The 22,515-nt window shown below is 38.2% G+C and overlaps 1 protein-coding gene across 1 annotated transcript in view; it reads right to left on the reverse strand.

Annotated features, from left to right (window-relative positions):
- Positions 1-22,515, reverse strand: part of LOC125232221 (E3 ubiquitin-protein ligase RNF144A) — a 269,452-nt gene that overhangs the window by 231,101 nt on the left and 15,836 nt on the right. The window contains exon 2 of the mRNA XM_048137858.1: positions 12,026-12,066. The gene's annotated coding sequence lies outside the window, so the exon portion shown is untranslated. The remainder of the gene's footprint in view (positions 1-12,025; positions 12,067-22,515) is intronic.

Raw genomic sequence — 22,515 nt, forward strand, 5'->3', positions numbered from 1 at the left:
GCTGTTGAGGTAACGCAAAGGGGTTGCTTTACGTATTTATGAAACTTCTGTCTTTGACATTTATCGCAACGTTTTACAAATTGCTGGATGTCATTGTCCATTCCCGGCCAGTAATAATAACGTTTTATATTATTTGTCATTCTACGTATTCCCGCATGACCACTTGTGGGCAAAATGTGGAAATCGTTTATTATGACTCGCCTGTCGTCCTTGTCGTCGACTTTCGTGGCACCTTTAATTATACATAATCGGGGTCCGGACCCTTTATTATACGTATGCATATGCTGAGCTAGCTCTTTAATAATCGATGCGGTGCCTCTGTTATATAATATGCATACTTCCTCTATTTGCTGTGCCTTGCAAAATGTACCTAATTCCCTCGCGAGGAAGGCTCGTTCCGTACGCGACTGGGTTTTAGGCTTGAGACACAATGTCATCGAGGATGGCGAATATATTATTTCGTTATTGTTACTGGTTATGCAGTCGGGTTGTTGCGATATCTTATGATAGTCTGCTATGCTAAAAGTTAATTCGGGCATGTTTCCCGGTTTTCTAAAGATTTCCACTATTGTCGGGTGATCAGTCCGTACACCGTGGTTATCTGTTTTAGCTGTTTTTTCCTCTTGGTTTTGCTGTTCTAGTTTCTTCCATTGTGCTCGAGTCATTACTGAGATCACGTGTTTTGACATCTCTTTTAGATCTTTGCTGGTAATCTCAATCCGAGATAATGCATCAGCTGCTGCATTGTCTTTCCCCTTGAGATAGTCTACCGTGAAATCGTACTCCTCCAAACACAGGCGGAATTTTGTCAAGCGACTAGATGGGTCCTTCATACTAAACAAGTAGACGAGTGGACGATGGTCTGTAACAATTCTGAACCTGCGGCCATATAGATAGGGACGAAAATATTTTACTCCCCATGTAATGCATAATAGTTCTAGTTCTGTTGTTGAGTAGTTCTTTTCTGCTTGATTTAAGGGTCGGCTGGCGTATGCAACTGGTAAGCCATTTTTATTTGACAAAACACAACCCAACGCTACGCCCGACGCGTCCGTGTGTAAGATGAACTCATTGTTATCAGAGAAGTCGGGATACTGCAATAAAGGTGGGTTCACTATAGCTGTTTTTAAGGTTTCAAATGCTTTATGACACTGCGTTGTCCATTTAAATGTTGCGTGTTTTTTTAGTAAGCTATTTAATGGTTGAGTAATTTCCGAAAATCGAGGAATGAATTTCCTGTAATAGTTGACGAAGGCCACAAAACGTCTGACCTCGTCCGCGTTTTTTGGTACTGGGTAATTATTCACTACTGTTATCTTTTTTGGATCTGGTTTTATTCCTGCTGGGGTTACTATGTGCCCTAGATATAAAATTTCCTTTTGTAGAAAGTTGCATTTTTGCGGATTTAATTTAAAATTTACTTTTCTCAACCTAGCGAACACATCTATCAGGTTTTTATTGTGTTGATCCAGATTTCTTCCCATTATAATAATGTCATCTAAGTAAACTATACATTTTAAATTGTTTAGGCCGGACATAGCGATGGTCATTGCTCTGCTAAATGCATTGGGACTATTTTTTAAACCCATTGGCAGTCTCTTCATCTGCCAGTGTTTGTCTGCGGCGATGAAAGAAGTGTATTTTCTACTTTCCTTGTCTAACTTAATTTGATAATAACCCTGATTTAAATCTAACGTACTGAAGTACATTGCGCCCGTGAGGGAGTCTAATATATCGGTTATATTGGGCAAAGGGAATTTGTCATTTTCGATTTGCTCGTTCACTTTTCGGTAATCAATAACCAATCTCCATTTCTTTTCTCCATCTATTCCCGCTTTCTTGGGCACCAGCAGGACTGGACTTGCCCATTCGGACCGTGATTCCTCTATTATGTCGTCCTGTAACATTTTTTTTATTTGTCTAGTTATCTCCGTTTTTTGCGCGTGCGGTAAGCGATAGGGTTTTGTGTATACCGGTGAGGAACCGGGCTTTAATCGAAGCTCTTGCTCATATAGATTCATAGTACTTAGGGAGTCCCCTGGGAGCTGGAATATATCGGCATACTTGGCGCAGATGCTAGCAATGGTTTCCTTTTCTTCGCCATTCAGATTAGCTAGTGGCAGCAGAGAAAATAGTAGCTTCACTCTATCCGCGTTATTTTTGCATGACTCAAAAGAAAAGCATTCGTAGTCACGTAGCGGCCTTATTTGTGGCGTGAAATTATTTATAATTATATCATTGCTACGCGTGTTTAATACTTTAACGAATATTTGTCCATTTCTGTTCTGAGTCACGGTATTTGCTACAAAAATTCCTTCTCCTATTTCTCCCGATAGGACTACGCAATCGCCCGTGCAATTAGTTGATATTTTTATTACTGATTCACTTCGCGCTGGCAACTTCACAAGGTTGGAGTTCATGGATTCGTTTTCTGTTACGTTTATATGGAGGGGTATGCTATGTATGTGATTCAAGGTAATCATTTCTTTCTCATAGTCTATGTGACACTTGTATTTAATTAAAAAGTCTTGACCTATGATTCCATCAACGTTCAGGGGTAAATTTGTAAACACATGGAATCTATGTTGAAATTCCTGACTTGTGTCTGTTGTCAGAACTAACCGAATTTTACCACATGACGTGACCTTGCCCCCTATTCCCTTGATACGTGTGATTTTTGGATAAATGGTCCAACCTGTTGCCATTGCTATATCTCGCTTAACTGCACTGAGCGATGCTCCTGTATCTATAAGCCAATTGTACACCTTGCCATTTATTGCTAGTTTTACCGAATTTAAATGGTTATAGGTTAGAATGTACTTATTTTTAGAGAAAAAACTGCATTTGGTTATCTGTCTCGCCCTGTTCCCCGGTTACCGCGTTTATTTGCTGCCGGGTCCGGTTTTTGTTGTATTGGCGCCGAGTCCGTGTATAACTCGGGTACTTTGTCCGGAAAGTACCCCGCGCCCTACCTTGATTCATCCCCCTAGCTCTAATGTCGCTGTTATTACGATACTGACGCTGGGGTTGGTATTGAAACTCCCTTCTGCCATTTCCCCGGAATGGCTTCCTGGAGACATGGCCTCGGCCTCGCATATACAGTAACTGTCCTGGGTTTGTTGGTGCAGATGGTGCCATCGACACTTCCGTGTCCTTGGCACTCTGTATCGCGTCCTTAAGCGTGTCGAAACCCCGAGCTGCTACTATCGTGCTTAGCTTTTCATTACGCAGGCCCTCTGCAAATTTTTGAATTGCGGTCTTCTCATTTAACGGCCTTAATACCTTGTAGGCCTCCGCACTAGTACCCGCTTGCGTCACTGTGAGCTTAACGAATAGGTCTTCTAATTCCTGTCCGAATTTATCGATTGACCTATTGCCTTGCCTTGTCGCCATTAATTTGGTTTGAAGCGCAGTGGCGGATTTCTTTGTTAACAGATGCGATTTCATGTCGTCAACCAAGTCTTTTACCGAGTTGTAAGGTCCTACTAGTCTAAGTTTGGCACTCTGCGTTAACCGAGTTTTGAGTACAAAATTTATAAGCATTTTTATGTCGGCCTCCTTTATCATTGTTGCGTATAACTCTATTGCGTCAATCAACTGGTTTGTGACGTCCTCAGAACCGTCCATGACGGGCAACAATGACACCGCGGCCTTAAGTTCAAAATTATCTTGAGAAGACATCGTTGCGTTTTCTGAAAAATACCCCTTTATGGTGCTAAAAATCTGTTCAATTTTGATGCAGTATGATGTTACTAGCTGACTGTCTTCTAAAGATATTTCCGATTTGGTTAACTTATCGCTAACTTCCTCTACGAGCTCCTCGTACTTGGCATAAATTTGCTGTGCTTGAAGTAATTTGTCCTGACCGAGTTTGTCTTGCCGACGCTTAGGTCCTAATTTTCTTATGTCGTCTCGTAATTTTGACAATTTCTCATATAGGTCCACAATTTTAGTCATTACTCATCCCTCATAATCATAGCAAATTATCCCCAGTACAAGCTCATTACGATCGGAAATGAAAATAAATTAACAATACCGTTACGTGCGCTGACTGCATGGGCTGGCTTGGTTGTTTCTGCGAGCAGGCTTGTTCGGCTGGGCTGAAGACACTGGCTGGTTGGCTGGGCTGTGCTGCTGGGCTGGCTCGTTCTGCTCCGCTGGTTTGGTGTGCTCCGTGATGATTAGACAGAGCTGGTTCTTCGCATCGCTACCGCGACTGCCTGACGTTCTATCTTCCTGGTGAGGCACTTGTGTACTTTCTTCCAGAGTATGTACACAAACGTGATAGCCACCAATATCATTATTGAGGTGGTTATGTAAACAACCGTGTGGTTCTCGGCTTGCGATGACTGCACGCTGCTACCCGCGCCGTTTTGGGCTATGATGATTTCTTCTTGCTTTTGATAGCCCTTGGCAGGCTGACTTCCCATGATGTTGCAGGATCAGGGGATGTGTTCAGGCTTGCTGGAGAGCAGAAATGACACCTGGACTGCTGAGAGGCAGTCCGCCTGGCAGGATCGCCATATAATGGTCGGCGGTAGGTGTGATAAAATAATACTCTTGTTTCCAGTTAAGTAATGAACATTTATTTGAAGATGGTTAGGCTTATATAGTTGATGCCTACGTGCGTGACATTTAGGCTGACCTTTAAGTATTGTTTTAATATAATATTAATTATGGTTCATTTAGGTCAAGCCTTTACAATGATAAATAAGCTACGTCACGACTACACTACACGAGGATACCGAAATTTCATCCCTTACGAAACCGAGCGTAGCGAGGTGTTTTATGAAAATGAAAAAAATTCTATCTTTTTATTGTATTGTCCGATTTTGACAAAACGTATCTCAAATGAAAGGTATTGCTTTATGTAATTTAAAAAAAATTTGAAACAAAAATTATTATAAAAAAAGTAAGAAAAAAATTAAAAAAAGTAAATTTACGTCTCGCACTGAATAACTTCAAATAATGACAGACAAAATGTACAATGTCGATATATGTGTTTTTTTTAATCAAAGACAGATAAATTCATAGTTGAAAACTAAAGACCGCATCGAAATCGGATTAGCATTTTTTCAGATTCAAGTTGCCAAAGTTGGGAAAATTTGCTTTATATGGCCACTTTGAAATTCCTTTGCCAGAAAGTCAGGAATAATATATTTTTCTTACACAGAAAAGTACATAGTGACAGTGCAACTCAAAATAAAATAAAAAATTCCGAGGATATCATAATTTCATCCCTTAGGACGACGAGCGTAGCGAGGTCTGTTACGAAAACCGAAAAAAAATATTTTTTTTTTTACGTCGGCCAATTTTGACAAAACATATTTCAATTGAAAGGTATTGCCTTATGTAACTTAAAAAAAAATATTGAAAAAAATTGGACAAAAAATGTAAGATTTAAAAAAAAACTTAAATTGTCGTATCACATTGAATAACTGCAAAAAACGGTAGACACGATGTATAATATCGATATATGAAATTTTAAAATTAAAGACAAATAGATTCATGATTATAAACTAAAAACCGAATCGAAATCGGATCAGTAGTTTTAAAGATACGAGTTGTCAAAGTTGGCTTAGTTTGTTTATATGGTCGCTTATAAATTCCTTAGCTAGAAAGTCAGAAACATTATATTTTTCTTACAGTTAGAAGTATGCATTGGTAATAGACATAATATAATATAATAAAATAAAAAATTCCGAGGATATCATAATTTCATCCCTTAGGACGACGAGCGTAGCGAGGTCTGTTACGAAAACCGAAAAAAAACCTATTTTTTTTTACGTCGGCCAATTTTGACAAAACATATTTCAATTGAAAGGTATTGCCTTATGTAACTTAAAAAAAAAATATTGAAAAAAATTGGACAAAAAATGTAAGATTTAAAAAAAAAACTTAAATTGTCGTATCACATTGAATAACTGCAAAAAACGGTAGACACGATGTATAATATCGATATATGAAATTTTAAAATTAAAGACAAATAGATTCATGATTATAAACTAAAAACCGAATCGAAATCGGATCAGTAGTTTTAAAGATACGAGTTGTCAAAGTTGGCTTAGTTTGTTTATATGGTCGCTTATAAATTCCTTAGCTAGAAAGTCAGAAACATTATATTTTTCTTACAGTTAGAAGTATGCATTGGTAATAGACATCATAATAAACAATTTTTTACGAGGACATAAAAATTTGGTCTCTTAGAAAGCCGAGCGTAGCGAGGTCTGTTACGAAAAACAAAAAGAAACCAGTTTTTTTTATTGGATCGTCTTTCTAAGGGTTTCTAAGGGATGAATTTGTTATATCCTTGGAAATAATCGTTTATTATGTTGTCTATTACCAATGCATACTTATAACTGTAAGAAAAATATAATGTTTCTGACTTTCTAGCTAAGGAATTTATAAGCGACCATATAAACAAACTAAGCCAACTTTGACAACTCGTATCTTTAAAACTACTGATCCGATTTCGATTCGGTTTTTAGTTTATAATCATGAATCTATTTGTCTTTAATTTTAAAATTTCATATATCGATATTATACATCGTGTCTACCGTTTTTTGCAGTTATTCAATGTGATACGAAAATTTAAGTTTTTTTTTAAATCTTACATTTTTTGTCCAATTTTTTTCAATATTTTTTTTTTAAGTTACATAAGGCAATACCTTTCAATTGAAATATGTTTTGTCAAAATTGGCCGACGTAAAAAAAAATTAGATTTTTTTTTCGGTTTTCGTAACAGACCTCGCTACGCTCGTCGTCCTAAGGGATGAAATTATGATATCCTCGGAATTTTTTATTTTATTTTGAGTTGCACTGTCACTATGTACTTTTCTGTGTAAGAAAAATATATTATTTCTGACTTTCTGGCAAAGGAATTTCAAAGTGGCCATATAAAGCAAATTTTCCCAACTTTGGCAACTTGAATCTGAAAAAATGCTAATCCGATTTCGATGCAGTCTTTAGTTTTCAACTATGAATTTATCTGTCTTTGATTAAAAAAAACTCATATATCGACATTGTACATTTTGTCTGTCATTCTTTGAAGTTATTCAGTGCGAGACGTAAATTTACTTTTTTTAATTTTTTTCTTACCTTTTTTATAATAATTTTTGATTCAATTTTTTTTTAAATTATATAAAGCAATACCTTTCATTTGAGATACGTTTTGTCAAAATCGGACAATACAATAAAAAGATAGAATTTTTTTCATTTTCATAAAACACCTCGCCACGCTCGGTTTCCTAAGGGATGAAATTTCGATATCCTCGGAAAAAATCGTTTACTAAGACGTCTACTATCACCATGCAAAGCGGCTTGCTTCCATCTAAAAGTGCAGCTTTTTTTTCATAACTATTTAGTATGACTATAGAAGAGAAGACGTATGATCTATCTCGCGGCGACATACTGTCGCGCTGTCACGGCAATCATGTGCTAACCCTGCTTTGGGGATATTTTGTTGCACTAAAACCCTCCCTAATGTAAGATCGGAAACATTCTAATTTCTTACTGCCTACGTTAACTGTATACTGACTGTCTAATCAAAATTACACTTTAAAGCCTCCGCCACACATAAAGCGTTTTGATAGCGGAGCGTTACCGGAGCGCAATCCGCGCGCATTCCGCGCGCATTCCGCTCGTTAGTTCCTTCCGGCGTCCGCTGGGCGCAACGCCAGCGTTCGTCCGGCACACTGCTACCGTTGCGCTCCGCTGCCGCTCCGCTGTGGCCGAGCTTTAAGGGCAAAGCCTGACGTCTTTTTCCATACAGTCGGCCTGACGCTACGCTCGCGTCCCCTTAGTGCAAAGTTTGGTCGGTGAGCAATAACACGATACCTAATATCCAACCATAGATAATTCAAAAATACACTATTAGTATTATTATGCAGCCTCGAAGACAGATGACGCTGGTTACAACTTACAACTACAGCCTGACCTGGACCGTATATCTTCAGGATAAGGTTAACGATGGTTAGATTAGCGTGTGAATAGTGGAGGGTATACTTTAGCTAAGCACCGCAAACCACAAGTGCAAGTCCGTGCTGTGACGTAATCTGCCATTGACAATCACGTCAAATTGTGCTGGACAGTAATGTTTGCGTTATTATGTACTAGCTTTTGCCCTCGGCTGCGCTCGCGTTAGAAAGAGACAAAAAGTAGCTTTTGCCCTCGGCTGCGCTCGCGTTAGAAAGAGACAAAAAGTAGCCTATATCACTCTCCGTCCCTTCAACTATCTGTATCTCCACTTAAAAAATCACGACAATTCATCGCTCCGTTTTACCGTGAAGGACGGACAAACAAACAGACACACACAGTTTCCCATTTATAATATTAGTATGGATTCATTTATATTTTTTTATCTATTGAAAACTTTTGTAACTCCGACGTGTCGAGAAAAACGTTGTCCCCGTGATCCCGGAGAAGAATAAATAATGGTTACTATATTTAAAGTCACACACAGGTCGAACGCGATTAATTAACATTATTTTTACCTTAATGTTAATTAATCGCGTTCGACCTGTGTGTGACTTTAAATATGTATACAAAGCGCGAGAACTTAGTGTTATAATGGTTACTAGTTACAATATGTATAAATCGTGAAAGTCTAATAGATATTTCGCAATCAAAACAATCATCAATCAGTTGATGCGCACATTTCATCGTGAGCACACTCCATCACCATATTGTCACTGTTACACAACAGAGTTGACGTGAAATTGAAAGTGGCATTAATAATAACTTTCACCGTTCCGATACGCGTGCTATTATGTATTATAAAACTATCACTTCATAGAACATAGTAGAACCTCGGTAATACGAACCAAGTTAACACTGAATGAAATGCTGTTCCCTTCACTTTACAGCAAATACGGAACGGAACCCTAAAAATCGATATTAATATGAAGCCTCATTAAGACCTAAGATGAGAATGAAATGGATGGATGACATTTGCCAACAAGCTGGCGAAAACTGGATTCAGATGGCAGGGATACATGTTCGATACAAGTAATACTGTACCCGTATAAAATAGCTTTAAAAACACCACATATGTGTCATTTCTATCATCACCACACATGTCATTTTTTTATAAAACTTTAGAATGGGTATGGTTTGTTGTTATCCTTAAAAGACATACCTACACTATCGCGGATTTTGTGGTACAACAATAAAAAAACCGGCCAAGAGCGTGTCGGGCCACGCTCAGTGTAGGGTTCCGTAGTTTTACGTATTTTTGTCAAAAACTACTTAACCTATCAAGTTCAAAACAATTTTCCTAGAAAGTGTTTATAAAGTTCTACTTTTGTGATTTTTTTCATATTTTTTAAACTTATGGTTCAAAAGTTAGAGGGGGGGGCGCACTTTTTTTCCTTTAGGAGCGATTATTTCCAAAATATTAATATTATCAAAAAACGATCTTAGTAAACCCTTATTCATTTTTAAATACCTATCCAACAATATATCACACGTTGTTGGAATGAAAAAAAATATCAGCCCCCACTTTACATGTAAGGGGGGTACCCTAATAAAACATTTTTTTCCATTTTTTATTTTTGTACTTTGTTGGCGTGATTGATATACATATTGGTACCAAATTTCAGCTTTCTAGTGCTAACGGTTACTGAGATTATCCGCGGACGGACGGACGCACGGACGGACGGACGGACGGACGGACAGACAGACATGGCGAAACTATAAGGGTTCCTAGTTGACTACGGAACCCTAAAAAGAGACAACTCCTTCATACATTGCGTTAATTACGTGATTAAAAGTTCAAACAGATTAGGCAGCGTTATCGATTGAAACTCCTAGTCACCGTGAGGTTTTCTGGCAATATACTTCAACCAAAATCCAGTCGGCCGTGTTTGACTTTAGTATAGCTTTATAAGATGTAGTGATTCGACGTTTTCCGTCAGAATTGCGGCGCGCTAGGATGAATACTGAATAGTCTACACTCTAAAAACAAAGAATCAACTATGTCATAGCTTGTCATCTTTACTACAAAATCTCACAATGAGCCAGCGTTTTTTTACTATAAAACTACCTATAATATAATATGGTACATATCAAACAGGTCTCCAATACGAAACATCCATATGTTTAGTTACTTAAGTGTTTTGCCGGGACTCGCCAAAATAAAACCAGTCTTAGCGATTAGACTTCAAACCGGATTCGACACCAGTTTGACGCATCATTATAAAACTTACGAGTTTTTAAGTACTTATAGCTTTTTAATTATTATTTTTTTTACCAAACCAGCTGATAAAGGCTTTCTTGATTCTTTGAAAACGGATCAGACAGTTGCATTGCATTTGATCCCCAAGAGTGCAAATTAATTTTATACAAATTTTAACTTGATGTCCTAAGCCGGCTGATGGTGCTAGAATTGATATTTAAATGAAGATTTTTATCTAAATGTTTAATAAATTGGTGGATTACATTAAAACTAACCTCCAACGAGAGAAGACTTTAAAGTAATTATGTGTAATACCGAAACTTTAAACCAGAGTTAAACGAATAAATGTCAATGTGGCGCCCTAGCCACTTGTATTCCCTGCCACATAGGTAATATTTATTTAGAGGTATATTATGGCCTCGGTGTATTTAAATAAATTAAATAATAATTCTTTACAACAAAAAACATCTAGAGACTTCCAAGTTTAGATAAATGGCAAATCTCATTTTCATAATGGAGATATATTAGTGTATATATATTATCATAAACACATAGTAAGAACGACATATTATTATATAATGTGTTCCCAGCCAGTAAGCTTTTTTTAAGAATCGTAATCTTCTAATCTAATATAGTTATTTTAATTTCATGAATAAAATAAATACTCTATAAACTTTCTAACAAAAAAAATATTGCCAGCAATGGTACAGCACAGACACTTGTTGTCCAGTAAGGGCAATGACAGCTCATAAAGTATGAGCGATGTGAATAATGACAATTACGAAGTGTACTAAGTACAATGAATGAGCGGATTTTGGAAAATGAATTTAGCAGTTAATTTAAATAACTATGATTAGCTACGGGTCAAAACCGGGATACTTGGAAAGGAAGGAGGGAGGTCTTTGCCCAGCAGTGGGGTGTCCGCACTTGGCTCATATAAATAAATAAATAAATAAAAATTAAGAATGATTAGCTGACACACGCAAAAAACTGGTGACATATTGTTATCGGTTAAAATTGCCCGCATGGCGATAACACAACACACTGTATGTTGTTGAAACTCGAGTAGATACAGAAGTTTTCGAAAGATAATAATAGTATATTAAGATACCAGGCCCCGTAGCCGAATGGCATTTCTCCGACGCCAAACGAAAGCGACCCAGGCCACCCAGGGTGGCTAGCCGAATGGCACAATCGCTCACGAAACGCTCACGAAACGAAGCGCTAGTAGATATCTATCTCTATCGCGCTTGCGTATTGGCGCGACAGAGCCAGCGGCGTATCGCTTTCGTTTGGCGTCGGAGAAATGCCATTCGGCTACGGGGCCTGGTTTTTAAATATCGAGCTTGTTTTGACAACCTGGGTGCTGTATGGGTGGAGTAAATTATCTTTATGTTTACGGCAGAGGTCGCGGGTTCGAGTGCCATTAAAATTGTGGTCAGTTTTGTTTATGTTACATGTAGCATACATAACATAATATACATGTGAACTGACGTGTCTGTTTCCAAAAGGGTTAGCACACATGAAATTTCATTTCAGCAAATAAGGCAATGTAAGAAAACGAAAATGTGACATTGCAGTGACAGGATGTTCATAGCCCACGCCCCAATTGAACCCATATCCTACAGTCGACTTTTACAACATACATGGGAGGAAAAGGGGTGTAGAAATCCTTAACTCATCACCACACTGGATATTTAGAATCCTTGTGCAGTGTAGAATATTATAGCTATTAGCTAGGTACTTAAAGTTATGTTAGGTAGTTCTTTGCCTGAATAATAAAAATACCGACGCGTGTATAGTATACCATACCTAATATCGTTAATTAACTTAATTCAAACCTTTACATACCATTATGAGGAAAAGCTGATTTGTCTATCTCCCTTCCGCACCTGCAAAAGACAAAGAGAACAATGTTCATTCAAGGAAGTTACACAAAGATCGATGAACTGGTGAACAATATCGATTTCACAACAGGTATTGAAACGGTTATTGATATGTATAAAACAAAGGTAAAGCAACTAGTGAAGACAAAGGATAACATTAACATTTTATAATGTTGTATAGTAGTCTGGCACGCCGTTTACGTCAATAGTATAGTATGAATTTTCTGAGATGCACTTTTCGCTTTTGCCCTAATCTGTTAAACAAAGGCCTTTGTTTCTATTATTCGCCGCGGTTAGCTCCCGTTTCCACAGCACGTGCCAAAGTCTCAGTGTAGTTAAAAAGCAACTATCATGATAGCAATAAGGTTCAAATCCATAAAAAGCCCTTTCGGAGATAACACGCTTTGTCATCTTCAAAAAAAGTTACCTGCACACTGCAAACTGTTTAATAAATTTGAACCTTATTGCTATCATGATAGTTGCTTTTTAACTACACTGAGACTTTGGCACGTGCTTAATAGAAACAAAGGCCTTTGTTTAACAGATTAGGGCAAAACCGAAAAGTTCATCTCAGAAAATTCATACTATAGAAGGGTCGGTAATGTAGGTATTTATTGAATTAAATCAGGTAATCAGATAATTATAACATTCATAAGAATTATCTTAAAATAAACTAACTGATTAAACTAAGGGTTGGTTCACTTCCATACAGAATTAGTATTAAAGCTCGGCCACACATGCGCGTTTTGAGAGCGTAGGCGGAGCGTTAGCGGAGCGCAATGATAGTGGTGCGCAGGACGGACGCCGGCGCAAGCGCGGATTGCGCGCGGATTCCGCTCCGCTAACGCTACACTATCAAAATGCTTTATGTGTGGCGGAGGCTTTAGCGCTATTTTTATTACTGACAAAATTGGTTTGCCAATTTATTAATAGTGACCCGACAAAGTTTCGGATTCCGTCTCGGCTTAAGTAATTTCTCGGCCGAATGTTCGTATCGTTTCAGGCTGAAAATAGGGCAAACCCGAACCCTCTGTTTGTTGCGATGAGACCTAGATTTATTACAGATTTTTAAAATAAATGTTTATCTTTTTGATCGAACTTTGTTTACATTGCTCATAAAGTCATAAAGAATGTTCATTTTGAAAATTCACTGTTTTATTTATATTTAAACTTTATTGCACAACCAAAGAAACATGTACGAATGGCGGACTTAATGCCAAAAGTTTTAAATGTTTTGTTTTGATAGATAGATAGAATACTCTTTATTGGCACACCTCAGCAAAAGATACAGTGGAGACAAAACAAATGATTATAAATAGAGGCAGACAACAGGCGGTCTTATCGCTAAAGAGCGATCTCTGCCAGACAACCTTTGATAGGTATGGCACAGCGAAGAAAATGTCCTAAAATACTAGCAAAATGTCATAAAACTCATGTTACAGCATTGATTTATTATGAGCCTATTGTGTCCCACTGCTGGGCAAAGCCCCCCCCCCCTTCTTCTCGATGTTGAGCTAAAACTGGCCTCAACATTGATAAAATGCTTAAAGTTATTTACAATAAGTTTTTTCTATCTAGCAGCTCAGAACAGTCAGAACACAATACAGAACGGCATTTTATACGGCACTGGTGTTGGTGTGGAGTAGAAACTAGAAAACCGAGAAAGAATAAATCTCGTATGTTAAGTGTAGAGTAAAATTAACTGCTCTCGGCAATGGAGAGCTGCTTGCTTATGCATTACGTGGGTGCATGCATTTTCTAGCGAGTTTCATTGCATTGCTAACGGGTTTTCTATGAATAGATCGAGATTTTATGCAGCAAAAGAGAAGACTAGCGGACTGATGGGAAGCGGTTACCAAGCATGTGGTAGTTTTTGCACATTGTAATTTTCCTCAGTCAAAGTAAGTAACGTGAGTCGTCGTGACTGACGTTACTTTCATTGAGTGTTTATTTCGACTAGAGCTGCAAATGGATTTATGCATATATCGGGAAAGTAACACTTATTTAGAGATAGATTATCACTCGAACTTACATCGCGAATAAATGGAACATGACATAAAATCGTGACTCATGTTACTCTTGCCGCCGTACGGTGCTTAGAAAGAATTTTATCTTATTCGGAGTTATATCTTTCTGTAAGAGAAGCGCTGGTGGCCTAGCGGTAAGAGCGTGCGACTTTCGATCCGGAAGTCGAGGGTACGAACCCCGGCTCGCACCAATGAGTTTTCGGAACTTATGTACGAAATGTCATTTGATATTTGCCAGTCGCTTTTCGGTGAAGGAAAACATCGTGAGGAAACCGGGCTAATTCTCTCTTCGTAAAAACTAGTGCCTACGCCAAATCTTGGGATTAGTTGTCAAAGCGGACCCCAGGCTCCCATGAGCCGTGGCAAATGCCGGGATAACGCAAGGAGGATGATGATCTTTCTGTAAGAGAAATTCCATTGATTCATGTTACCATGTGCAATAATAGAATATAAACCAATATATAATACACGTGGAGCTCATAAGTGGTCTGACCCCTTGGACGAGAGCATTACAGGCTAGTATAACTATAAATAGTTGATCTGGTTCAACTCGGATCAATGGTTCATTGCCATTATAGTTTAGTTTAGTTTAGTTTATTTATCTCATTTATACAAATTTCACACAATTAAAATTTACATTTCAGCTTATATTACTATTCGTATAACGATCGTTACAAAAGAAATAATAAAATTAAAATTACAAATAAAAACCGGCCAAGAGCGTGTCGGGCCACGCTCAGTGTAGGGTTCCGTAGTTTTCTGTATTTTTCTCAAAAACTACTGAACCTATCAAGTTCAAAACAATTTTCCTAGAAAGTCTTTATAAAGTTCTACTTTTGTGATTTTTTTCATATTTTTTAAACATATGGTTCAAAAGTTAGAGGGGGGGGGACGCACTTTTTTTCCTTTAGGAGCGATTATTTCCGAAAATATTAATATTATCAAAAAACAATCTTAGTAAACCCTTATTCATTTTTAAATACCTATCCAACAATATATCACACGTTGGGGTTGGAATGAAAAAAAATATCAGCCCCCACTTTACATGTAGGGGGGGTACCCTAATAAAACATTTTTTTCCATTTTTTATTTTTGCGTTTGTTGGCGTGATTGATATATTTACATATTGGTACCAAATATGAGCTTTCTAGTGCTAACGGTTACTGAGATTATCCGCGGACGGACGGACGGACGGACGGACGGACGGACAGACAGACATGGCGAAACTATAAGGGTTCCTAGTTGACTACGGAACCTAAAAAATGGAAAAAAGCAGTGTGAACAAAAAAATATTAAAATGTCATATTGGTAAAAATAAAATAAATACAGGTTTAGTACTACATAGTAAAAATCAAAAATAACCAATGTCAATAATACAATATACAATAGAATAATGAATAATGAGAAATAATAAAAAATAAATTACGGAAATGTAAGAGTAAAGTACAACTATATACAGCACAAAATTTATGGTATTTTTCAGGTTCAGAAAAAGACAAAAAGTAGCCTATGTCACTCTCCATCCCTTCAACTATTTCCACTTAGAAAACAATGTCAATTCGTCGTTCGGGTCGTTCCGTTTTGCCGTGAAAGACGGACAAACAAACAGACACATGTACACACTTTTACATTTATAATATTAGTATGTATTAAAATGCTATGTAATTAATGTAATTATAAACTAAAATACACTATGTAACATAATTGCCGAAGATAAATCCTACGGCTTATACATTACCTTCTATAGTACCTTCAATTTTCATGGTGTTTATTTTAAAAAAAGGAAGTGGTATTCGTAACCGCTATTCGATACCGGTTATGCTCTTAAATGGATCACCAGCATTAATGTTACACCCTGTATAGATTAGAGGTCATTTATTTATGTTCAATAATTTTGCATTGATTTAAATATTAATTAAATCAAAAATAGAGTTTCGACGCAGCAGAATGATTCCGCAGCAGGGTGTCGATCTGTTCCGAATCTTATAAGCTAATATTATATACACTAATATTATAAGTATAAACGGGAAAGTCTGTGTGTCTGTTTGTTCGTCCGACTTTCACGGCAAAACGGAGCGACGAATCGACGTGATGTTTTTAGGTGGAGATAGTTGAAGGGATAGAGAGTGACATAGGCTACTGTTTGTCTCTTTCTAACGCGAGTGAAGCCACGAGCTAATGCTAGTAGCGAAATATTTTTCTGTAATAAACGCAAATTATGCAGATTGATTTATCTATCAGGATTGGGGTATTTTATAATCATATAAAAGATAAAAGTGTTATTATTGTGTAACATATACGCAGGGATATAAAACCTAGTATTTTAAAAAAAAATATATATTAATTTAAGAAAACTAACTACTTATGCCATTCCGTTTCCTATAATGGACCTAACTAATAACTATAAGTTAACCGAATTCAATAAAAACACGGTGTATAGTCTAAAACCGCTGTAATCCAGTTATCAAGTTCTCACCCTGTCCCCACATCCGGAATCCGCAATAACATCAATATTATGTCTCGCGTGAACTAATCCATTTAGATATCAACTAGGTCGATGTCACACTTACATGGCACTTACACTTTATTAGATGGGTTCTAAGTAATACTTCTAATTGCTTTATTGCGACGAAGTGGTGGAGTACGTTCGCCGGAAGACTGGCTTCACGCTGAGGGGGCAGCAGCTGCAGTCGCGTCACTACGTGCACTTCAGCTCGTTTGTTGTGCGCGTGCCGAGGCCGCTGCAGGACACCATCGCGAGTGCAGACTTCTGGCCGAAGGGTGTAAGTCTTTCGACAGTTCCGGGGCCACCTGCCGAATTCTCGACGAACGAAGCCTCGACGTTACGTTGTCACCTAAATCTAGATGACGTTTCTTACTTTTATGTGTTTATTTTTTATGCTCTTATGTATTTTTTTAGTTACTCAGTGCTTTGGTTTTTACTGTCATACTGTGTAACATATTTGAAATAAAAAATAAATAAATAAATAAATAGGCGTTTACAAGTTTACAGCAATACTTACCTACGTGGTTTTCTTCTAGGCTTGTGCCGTTTCGTTCGTTGATCGGAGCGCTCCGATCTCGTTCAATCGCTCCCATGAACTAGTTCGCTCTTTTAGGTCTTTGTAAGTAACCGAAGACTAATATGAAAACTTGACGTTTTTGTGTTGCTCTGCTAAGTAGCTCTCGCTCCCGGTCGGCGCAGTCACACACTCGTTCTCGTTCCGAACCGCTCGCGCTCGCCGATCCTATCTTATACTTTTAAACGAGCAATTCTTGTATATTTATTTATTTATTTATTTATTTATTTATTTATTTATTTATACATACCGACGATCTCGGAAACTGCTCTAACGATTTCGCTGAAATTTGTTATGTGGGGGTTTTCGGAGGTGAAAAATCGATCTAACTTATCCTTAAGTCTCGGAAAACGCGAATTTTCGAGTTTTCATGCGTTTTTCTTCGCGCGCCATCTCGTGTGCAGTAGATGTATTGTTAAGACAGAATTATTTCGGTCGATGTAAGTACTATTTATTATAAAGACTAGATGGCGACACAGATCAAGGCGTCGCATACGAAACAACAAACATTAGGTAACTTATAATTCGCGGGCGAGGTGTTATAATATTTTCAAGTCTTTTTATATTAATGAAAAGAATACTTAACACGAATAGAAAAATTCACTATTTGAGCTTTTGTGGTGTAACGCGCTCCATCTCGTGTAGAGTAGTTGTATTGTTAAGACAGAATTCTTTCGGTCGATGTAAGTACTATTTATGAGAAAACTAGATGGCGACACAGGTCAAGGATACAAAATAACAAACATTGACTAACTTATGAATTTTATGATTCGCGGGTGAAAACACGTATTCATTAAGTGTTTTAATTATTATTACGAATTTTAAGCTTCTTGTATTATCTCAGTACTATTTTAAAACTCAATACTTCAAACAGATGTGCTATTACATTCTAGAATTATCCGGAAATAATAGGCACATACCGCCATCTCTATTTGAGCTTTCGTGGCAAAACGCGCGCCATCTCGTGTGGAGTAGTTGAGTTGTTAAGACAGAATTCTTTCGCTCGATGTAAGTTTTATTTATGATAAAACTAGATGGCGACACAGGTCAAGGATACGAAACAACAAACATTGACTAACTTATGAATCTTATGACACGGTGTTTTCAGTCAAAGGAAATAGTAAATCCGATGTACTTTGTATATGTTTAGGAAAATTAACGATAGAGGGCGTGAAAAACAATTTTATGCCGTAGTGCAAGTTGTTCGCTAGATGTCACTGTTACCCCCGCAAACTGGGTAATGATTGTTATCGTAAAATGTATAAGTATTTTTTGATGTCCAAAATTTTCGCTAGATGTCGCTGTACCACCCGCAAACTAGCGAACGGCATTCTATGGCCAATTACATGTATTAAATTGTAAATTTTGTTAATGTCCTGTTTTATTGGCAAATAAGTTAGCGTTCAAATATTTATTAATTAATGTGACTGGTAGATGAAGGACCTATTTAGAAATCTTGCCATAAATATGTGGCGTTCCATGTTTAAGAGGGTCCACATCAAAGAATATAATACTCACTAGGAGATCCACATGCTTTATACTTTATGTTCTTAAATCCTTTAGGCATGGAAAGTCACATGAAAAGTTGTCGTACCTTAATAATAGATGGCGCTTCATTCGAAAATCTTGACTGATAACTCTATACCATACTATCACAGAATATATAATAGTACAAGTACAGAAGGCTCACTCCTTTGAAGTTCACAAAACGCCGCCATTCTAAATTATTACCTACATTAACAAACGGACCGCACGCGTGCAGACGACATTGAATTCTATTGCGCCGCGCGAAAGTCGTCGCCACTGAATGGGCCGCGAACTCGCGGCCGCCGGCATGTACTTGTAGCGCGGTGAAAGGATCGCGGAGTGAGCCGCCCCTGATACTATTCAATATACTCTATGTCTTATGATTCTCGGGTGATAAAACTTACGTATTCATTAAGTGTTTTAATTATTATTACGAATTTTAAGCTTCTTCCGTTATCTCAGTATTATTTATTTTAAAACTCAATACTTCAAACAGAAGTGCTATTATGCGTTATGTTGATTGTGTAAACTGTCAGATAATTATGTTTAAAGTAAAATAAAGTACCTATACAACTATAGTGTATCAATTATTTGTTTATTTAAGTGATTTACTGTTGATTTTTTCATACAAATTTGTTTGGAAGTGGTAAGTCTGTCATGTAAAAAACACAAGAAGTATAATAAAATAGAACACCGAGCGAAGCTCGGTCGCCCAGGTACTACTGAACTAAATGAGCAAAGACCGATTTACAGAGCACGGAAAGATTCAGTTCATTTCGGTCATTGATGGGATTTTATTCCTAACAGTTCATTAGTTCATGAACGACATCGACACAAGCCTACTTTCTTCAAAGAAGGGTCAAGTAAGCACAATACGAGCGGTTTTGCACTACGTCTGAATTGAATCCGTCAAAATGAAGCCTCCGTCACACATAAAGCCTTTTGATAGCGGAGCAGAATGCGCGCAATCCGCGTTCGTTAGTTCCTTAAAGCTCGGCCACACATGCGCGTTTTGATAGCGTAGGCGGAGCGGTAGCGGAGCGCAACGATAGCGGTGCGCCGGACGAACGCTGGCGTTGCGCCCAGCGGACACCGGCGGGAAGTAACGAGCGCGGATTGCGAGCGGAATGCGCGCGGATTGCCCGGATTGCGGATTGCACCGCTATCATTGCGCTCCGCTAAAGGACCCGCCACACTTAAGAGACGCATGTCCTGAGGAAGAGGAAGAGGAAGGACGTAAGACGCGCCCCAGGCGGCGTGGCGCGCGTCTTACGTCCTTCATATACAAAATGTACTGAGGAGACGTTTTTTGAATTACATTCAGGCGGCGTGGCGCGGACGTCCGTTCCGCGCCGCAAGACACGCGACACCTAAGTGGGGTCGGTCCCTAACACTACGCTATCAAAACGCTTTATGTGTGGCGGAGGCTTTAGTTCCCGCCGGCGGCGTCCGCTGGGCGCAACGCCATGCGCTCCGCTACGCTCTCAAAAAGCGCACGTGTGGTGTGGCCGAGTTTTAAGATCCATAGGACAACTGTGTGAAGAATGTTAGAGATGAAGTTAGTTTACGCACCAGATCCGAAGAATGACGGAAAGGAATCGAATGCCGAAGATCGGATGTAGTGCGCAAAGTACCATACAAATAGTTCTACAGCTATGACGGATCTTAGGCAGCGTTCCCACTTATGCGTCGCGTGTCTCGGGGCGCGCAAGGGGCGTCCGCGCCACGCCGCTTAAGTGTAATTCAAAAAACGTCTCCTCAGTACATTTTGTATAGGAAGGACGTAAGGCGCGCCGCCAAGCGGCGCGGCGCGCGCCCCGCCGCCGCCACGCCACCTGGGGCGCGTCTTGGGGCGCGGATCAGAAGAAGTGCGAAACCGCTTTGGCGTTAACAAGTTTTACGCCGTGTCTTGCGTGGGCGACGGTCGCGCGACCGTCGCCGTCGCGTCTCATACTTCCATATCGATAAGGTTTGATTTCGTATGCGTCGCATCGCCGTCGCCCACGCAAGCCACTTCGTTACAGTGATATATGACTTTCAATGACAGAAGGGTCGTAAGTTTAAACTTTAATGCACAACAAAGTTTGACTTCATCTAAAATTCTGATAGAATAGAATAGAATAGAAAGGTGTTTATTTCTCTAGTTAATATGTTTTACAATTATGTCCATCAGGTCTGTTGTGTGTTCGGCCTGTGGGTGTGTCAGCTACTTACAATATGTACTTATGTTCGTCTGAAAGATCTGTATAAGTGTCATGTTGTGTGTGCTGTGTGCTTGTTAGTGTGTGCGTACAGAATAAATTTATATAAATTTAAATGTAGTTTCATGTTGTCCTATCCTACCTTAATACTATTTTTACAACTTATAACTAATTTCCTATAATCTATGGGGACGTGGAGCGGTCGCTCGCTTGCTGAGCTGCCGACTCCTGTCTTTTTTTGGCACATAATTAATTTCTCCTAATCTAGTGTTAGTTAGTAGAGGGTTGTATTGCCCGTGTCTGATGTAGGTGTTACCAGGGGTATCTAGATCCGCAATGTGCATTTCGCGGAATCGGCTCAGCATGTCCTCATTTAAATCTTGTGCGCGGAGATGCCATGGATCCCAGTCGAGCATCTCCCACAGTTCTGAAGTATCTAGGCGTTTTGGGAACTGTCCACTAGTCTTAAGTGCCATTCGATATTGACGTTCAATTTTGAGTAGGTTGTTCTTACTGTAGCGTGAGAGTAATTGTACCACGCCATAATCCAGTATTGGGAGTAGACAGGCCTGAATGACAGAGACGCTCTTACGGTTGCAGATGAATCCTTTTCTGATGGAAAGCAACATATGTGAAGCCTCATTTGAATGGATCAAGTACATCTAGAGTACATTTAATCCCTCATTTTGCATGGGAATTTAAACAGCGCTGCAAGCGGTAAGTTTCGGAAACATAGCTTATTAAAATAATGTTGGTTTCCTTGGTCTAATGTTTTTTTTAAACGTTTAGATTAGATTAGATTAGATTTCTTTATTTCATGATAAAAATTACACTATAAATTTGCTACATGTCAAAATTATGTTTATCTTCTCATCATGATCGTCAAAAATTACATAATAAATTTCAAATAAAAATAATTGTGTCTCCCAAATGAGGATCGTCATTTACAAAGAAAGAAAATACACATGCCAAGCTAAATAAAATTAATAAATTAAGTTACAATATCATGAAATTATCACGAAGCAAGAAAATATTATATAACAGAGAAATATAGGTATAATTATATCATCGGTCATTAAAAATTCAAATCCATGTACTCATTTACAGAGTACATGGGGTTATCTAACAAAAGGTTTCTCAATTTGCGCTTAAATGCTTCGTCACATGGCTCATTTCTCAGATCGGCAGGTAAGTGCTCATAGTAAGTAGGGCCGATGACTCGAGGGTTCTTTCTTGAAAGTGCCATGCGACGGGGGACTGTTCTCAGACGGCCTGTAGATCGAAGCTGTTTGCCCGGAAAGTCTATGCGTGCAAATTGGGATATATTATCAAAATCAAAATCAAAATCAAAATAATTTATTCAGCAAATAGGCCACAGGGGCACTTTTACACGTCACATGTACATAGGTATTTAAAAAAATATTTAAAATTGAGTTGAAATTACAATTGATACTATTATATACTAATTCTAAGTTCTAACTAAAGTTAACTCTATACAATTAATTAGAGATGTAGAAGGTCTCTAAATGTCGAATTACAACCAAGAACTACACTAAATTTTAATATAAAAGTACAAATACAAAAAAAAAAAGTCTAAAATTACTTTAGAGGTTATGTCTA

Source organism: Leguminivora glycinivorella, chromosome 12 (genome assembly GCF_023078275.1).
Source record: "Leguminivora glycinivorella isolate SPB_JAAS2020 chromosome 12, LegGlyc_1.1, whole genome shotgun sequence".
Classification (NCBI taxonomy): Eukaryota; Metazoa; Arthropoda; class Insecta; order Lepidoptera; family Tortricidae; genus Leguminivora; species Leguminivora glycinivorella.